The sequence below is a fragment of the Giraffa tippelskirchi genome, chromosome 4, assembly GCF_054371585.1.
Source record: "Giraffa tippelskirchi isolate mGirTip1 chromosome 4, T2T-mGirTip1v1.2.pri, whole genome shotgun sequence".
Lineage (NCBI taxonomy): Eukaryota > Metazoa > Chordata > Mammalia > Artiodactyla > Giraffidae > Giraffa > Giraffa tippelskirchi.
Genome location: NC_137278.1, coordinates 36,971,384 through 36,977,383, shown reverse-complemented (window position 1 = coordinate 36,977,383; position 6,000 = coordinate 36,971,384).

The window sequence follows — 6,000 nt, the reverse complement described above, 5'->3', positions numbered from 1 at the left end:
TCTAACTCAGTACATCTGGCCATATTCAGCATGTATATTTTTGCAAAAGTGCTCCCAGGTGATTCTGATGTGTACCCTTCATTAAGAACCACTGCCTCCTCCTCCTCGTTATTAATAACAACAAAAACAACAATTAACATTTTTTTGGGCACTAACAGGTACTTCCTTTTGTAATCTTCATGACAAGCTGGTGAGGTAAGAGCTATCACCTACTCCCATTTTACAGTTATTGACACTGAGGTACATAAGTCCCATGGCTGTTAAGGGGACGACCAAACCATGACCCATCACTCCTAACCATTCTGCTCTCCACACTACTATATAGTCTTGGTGTGAGGCTCCCTCCTTAACCCTCTTTAAAGACAGTTCTAGAAAAAGATGGCAGCTTGGGGACACACTCATGATTTCCCTCTCCATGCAACCTCCCACCAACAGCTTCTTAACTCTGAAAGAATTATCTTGGTCAGTGTGGTAGTTTCATGGTGTACACATATGAAAAAAACTCACTGAGATGTATGCTTAGGATTTGTGACTTTATGTTCATTATTCCTCAATAAAAACGGACCCTGGAAAAGTCACTTAAATAAGAAAAAAAAAAACAACAACTAGCAAATGTGAAAGAGGAGGAAACTTGCATGCACAGAAGAAACTAGGAAGAAGCCATCACAATGCTGGCTCTAGAAGAAAAACACATTTAAGAACCAATTAAGGAAAGATCCCCAGAGCTAACCTACAGGAAATCATTAGAGAAGAGATGGCTTGGAGAAGGCAATGACTGAAGACAGGATTCCCTGCAAGATGAAGAATAAAAATCCCCAGTACAGGCTGACTTGTCTACAGTGGGGAGCATATAGCTGGGAGCTGTAGCAGCCACAGCAGCAAGGACACAGGCGCTCTGAGAGTCCACAGGAGTGTCCCTGGGCCAGAGAATGGGGGATGCCCCCAAGTTAACAGCAGTGAGGGGCTTCTTCCTAAAGAAACCTCATGTGATTTCTGTACCAATAAGGAAGTCCAGCCTCATCAAACCCAGGTCCTGTTATATTTGATGCTGATGAATACAATGGGTCCCACTGGGGTCACCAGTGTTTCCAGCTCCCACCCTGCAATTCAAGGGAGCAGGGCCTGACACAATGATTTTGAAGTCCATCCTAAAAGAGCAAAGAAAATTCTGAGAGAAAGAAAACCAAGTGTGAAGTACACCTTATCACTAGTACCAATTAGATATATTGGGCTGGCCAAAAAGTTCACTTGGGTTTTTCCGTAAAATCATACAGGAAAACCTAAATGAATTTTTTGGCCAACCCAATATTTAAAGAAAATGTGATCAGGACATATGGTGCTGGTGTAGTACAAAACAACTCACTGGGACACACCAGAGAATCCTGGAGCAGACTCAGGTATTTACATGGAAATCTACTGTAAGATCCAGGTGGTATTTCGGATCAGGAGGGCAAGGATAAATAGGATTATCTATCTATCCTTAGGGAAAAGAAAGTTAAATCTTTAACTCACAACTCATGAAAATACAACAAATTCATCCAGATTTAAATGTAAGAAAAAAAAAATCCCAAAAAGATGAAATTAAAAGTATTAAGAGAGAATTTATCTAAATCTATAATTCTGTAGCAGAGAAAGCCTCTCTGAGCTTGACACAAAGACAGAAACCAGGCCAGGCCTAGAGATCCAGAGACTCCATCAACAGTCCCTCCCCCAGCCCCAGCACCTCCTCTTCCTGTAGTCCCCATTCTGGCTCATCCTCTCCCTGCTCCCTCTGCCCTCCATCAGCATCCTGTGAGCCACCCCAGATTCCTCTCCCCTCCCTCTTCACTCCCTCACCAAGACCACCATATCTTGGCCACCTCTACTCTGTCTGTAACTACACAACTCGATTCTCTCCAGGCGGCCTCACTGTGGGCTTTGTCTTGCCACCTTGGTGCCAGGGCAAGGGCCACCAATGGGCCTCCCTGCTCCCAGCCATGGCCACCTCCACCTAGTGGCTTGGAAAGTCTATACAGACTACCTTGATTGCATGGACATTTTAGTTTTACAAATGCTTAAACAGTGAACAAAACTAAATGGCAAATGCCAATCTAGGATAAAATATTTGTAATATAAAATAGACAAAGAGTTAATAGTCTGAATATACATTGAGTACTCTTTTCAATCAATAAGACAAAAAGGAATAAACCACATTAAAATTTTTTTTAAAATGCGATCCCATGGACTGTAGCCCACCAGGCTCCCCTGTCCATGGAATTCTCCAGGCAAGAATACTAGAGTGGGTCACTATTCCCTTCTCCAGGGGATCTTCTTGACCCAGGGATCGAACCTGGGTCTCCAGCATTGCAGGCAGATTCTTTACCATTTGAGCCACCAGGGAAGACCCTAGTAACATTAAATAATAATAAAATACAAATGAAATTTAAAAAAAGAATATACCAATAGAAAACTAGATTGAGTATATACTCAAACAATTTGTCAAGAGAATCACCAATGACTAACTGGCCTGTAAAAAAAAAAGTCCCAAACAAACAAAGTCCAAGTAATAAAATAATAATAATAAGTAAAAATAAAGTGGTAACAACAAAACACTATTTTGCTTATCAAATTTGCAATTAAAAGTAATAATATCTAATGTTGGGAAAGATGTAGTGAAACAGATAGTGTCGCAGGACTACAGAGCCTAAGCTGATATAAAATTTCTGAAAGGCAACTGGGCAATGTATCAAAATCACTGAAAGTGTGCATATTCTTTGATCTAACAATTCTACTTAAAGACTATAACCTAAGGATTAAAAATAAGGACATGCAGAGTCAGTATTATATATAGGCCACCACTGTTGGTAACCTAAAGGAACAATAATAAGGAATTGGTTAAATCGTGGTAGGTATATAGTGAAATACCAGAGAGTGATTAATTTATTGACAAGGAAAACTGTCAACAACGTATTGCTAAGTATAAAAAGTAAGTCACAGAACAGTATGTAACATATATGAATCCATTTGTGTAATAGAATGTGTATGTGTATTTATATCCATGTATGTGCACAGAAAAAATATCTTAAAGGATATAACCAAAATAGTTTACAATATATATCTCTGACAAGCATTAATTAGTATGACTAATTTTCTTCTTTGTGTTTTCTATTTCTTTTACAAGAAACACACCAGTGTGATACAGACCTCTCCCGTCACCCGGTCTAGAATTCCCATTTGGCTCTGAGGGTCCATATATGTAATATACTGCCCTCCTTATCTGCAAATCCAATAAGCCAAGGATTGAAAATATTCAAGGGGGAAAAAAATCCATGAAGTTCCAAAAAGCAAAACTTGAATTTGTCCTCTCATTGGCAATCATTTACACAGTACTTACACTGATTTACAGCTATTTACATAGCATTTCCATTGTATTAGTTATTGTAAGTACTCTAGAGATGATTTAAAGTATAATGCAATTCCTGGAGGTCCAGTGCTTAGGACTTCGTGTTTTCACTGTCGAGGCCTGGGTTCAATCCCTACTTGGGGAACTAAGATCTCACAAGCCACGCAGCATGGCCAAAAAAAAAAGTATGTGGGAAGATATGCATAGGTTATACACAAATACTACACCATTTTATACAGGGAACTTGAGCATCCATGAATTTTCGTAACTCCAGGGATGAGGGGATAGCTCCTGGAACCAATGCCTGGACAGGGAGGGACAACTCTGTACATTTCTGTGCTATTACAACTTTTCAAACTTAATGTTGTCTACTCAATTCTCTTGACTGTGGGTATGGTCTGTGTCTTACATTTCTTTTGTGTTCCTCTCAGTGCCTGAAAGAAAAAGTGTGAAACTGTTAGTCGCTCAGTCGTGTCAGACTCTTTGCGACCCCACGGACTGTAGCCCACCAGGCTCCTCTCTGTCCGTGGAATTCTCCAGCAAGAATACTAGAATGGGTAGCTGTTCCTTTCTCCAGGGGGTCTTCTTGGTCCAGGGATCAAACCTGGGTCTTCCACAATGCAGGCACATTCTTTACCATCCAAGCCACGAGGGAAGCCCCTTCTCAGTACCTAGTACATAGCAAGTTTCCAGCAAACAGCCCAAGTATGAATATGTCATTTCTGTGTCAGTACCTCTTGGGCTGCCCAAGCATGGGCTGATTGGCTCCACAGGTATAGAATCCAAGCCCGGTTGCTGGCCAGGCTTGAGGCTGTGTGTTGTGGGCCACCTGTCAATCTGGTCTTGTGAAGATGCCTATTGTTGCTAATTACTGTTGAGTGATGGGGCTGTTTGTTTAAAGCAAAGGTTACTGCTCCCACACTCAGAGGCATACCCAATCCTGTGGCATCCTATAATTAATAAGTATTCCCTATGGTGAAAAGTTGGCTTTGATCCAACAGATCCCTTCCCACTCCTTCCGTCAGCCTCATCCCATTTACAACTTCCCATCTTGGCCGTTGGAGGCCTCATCTGGAGAAGCACCCCCTTTATCCAAACTATGGGCCTCATCAGAATAGCCCGGCATCCCTGGTGTCCCTATCTTGACTTACCAGCTCCTCCTTGTCCTCCTAGATGATGAAGTTTGCTCTTGTGTTTAAGCAAATCTACTTCCCAAGCAGCTCAGCCTATAAGCCCAGAGGCTGAAAGAGTCCTAAGAGACCACTGGAGAAGTGACATGAGGAATTTTTTTTCGTGTAAACTCAACAAGTAAATTTTCATGGTTGTCCATAATTTCTGCCCTCAGTACTCATATCAGTTAAACTCCCTGGAGAAAAAAAATACAAATGCCATTGGAAACAGAGGTGTCAGAGTCAAAGAGATGACCAGTTGACTGCTTTTCTTCTCTCTTTGTACAGATATAAACAACCCCTGGTGCTCCCAAGGTTCTGGAAGCAGCAGAGAGAGAAGGAAAGTCCTGGAGCACTTGCCATGAGCACTTGTGAGAGGCCAAGCTTAGATGCTACCATGGGAGCATTGAGCTAGTAGTTTACAGCCCTGTGCCTCAGTTCCTCATCTGTAAATGGGGCGATAATAGTGGAACTTGTTTCATAGACTTGTTGTGGGAATTAAATGAGTTCATGGGTATAAACCACTTTAAAACACTGGCAAGCTACAGGTGAACAACATGTAAGTGTTTGCCACTGACAAGATAGATAATGTCACGGTGACAGCCATGTGCTGGGCACTGTCTGCCCTTCTGTAGCCCAGGATTTCTCACCTCAACACTGCTGATATTTGGGGCTGGATAACTCTTTGTCATGAACAGCTGTCCTGTGCCTTCATTGATAGGATGTTTAGCAGCATCCACGGCCTCTGTCCACTGGATGCCAGCAGCACACCCCACCTCACCCCCCCACCAAGTTGTGACATTGAAAAACATCCCCAAACATTGGTAAATATCTCCTGGTGGTGCCGGTGAAGGCAAAATGGCTCCCATTTGAGAACCACTGACAATCCTAGGGCTTCCCTGGTGGGTAAAGAATCCACCTGCAACGCTAGAGACTCAGGTTCGATCCCTGGGTCAGGAAGATCCCCTGGAGTAGGAAATGGCAATCCACTCCAGTACTCTTGCCTGGGAAATCCCATGGACAGAGAAGCCTGGTGGGCTACAGCCCATGGTGTTGCAGAGTCAGACATGACTGAGTGACTAAACATTAATGACACAGTCCTATAAAAACCACTGCCAAGGAGAAGCTATACCACGTATTCTGATCTCACACCTCTGTGAAGGTCCAGTGTGTATCCAGACCTGGAAGGCCCTTGCTGATGCCCCTTATAGTTAGATGTAGGAGCTTCAGGTGGGGAAGTAAACAGTGGCCAACTTGTTTCTCTAGATGGCTACCCTCTTCTCTTCTTTCAGATAAACAGGATACTGGAGTCTGGGCCATCTCCTAGCTGGGAGGTACACTCGCCCTTGAGACCAAGAGGGCACAGGGAGGAAAGGGGTCCAGGGGCTGACTTCTCTGGCAGCCTGTGGCTGTGGCCTTCGTTAAAGGGCATAGGCATGGCTACCAAGG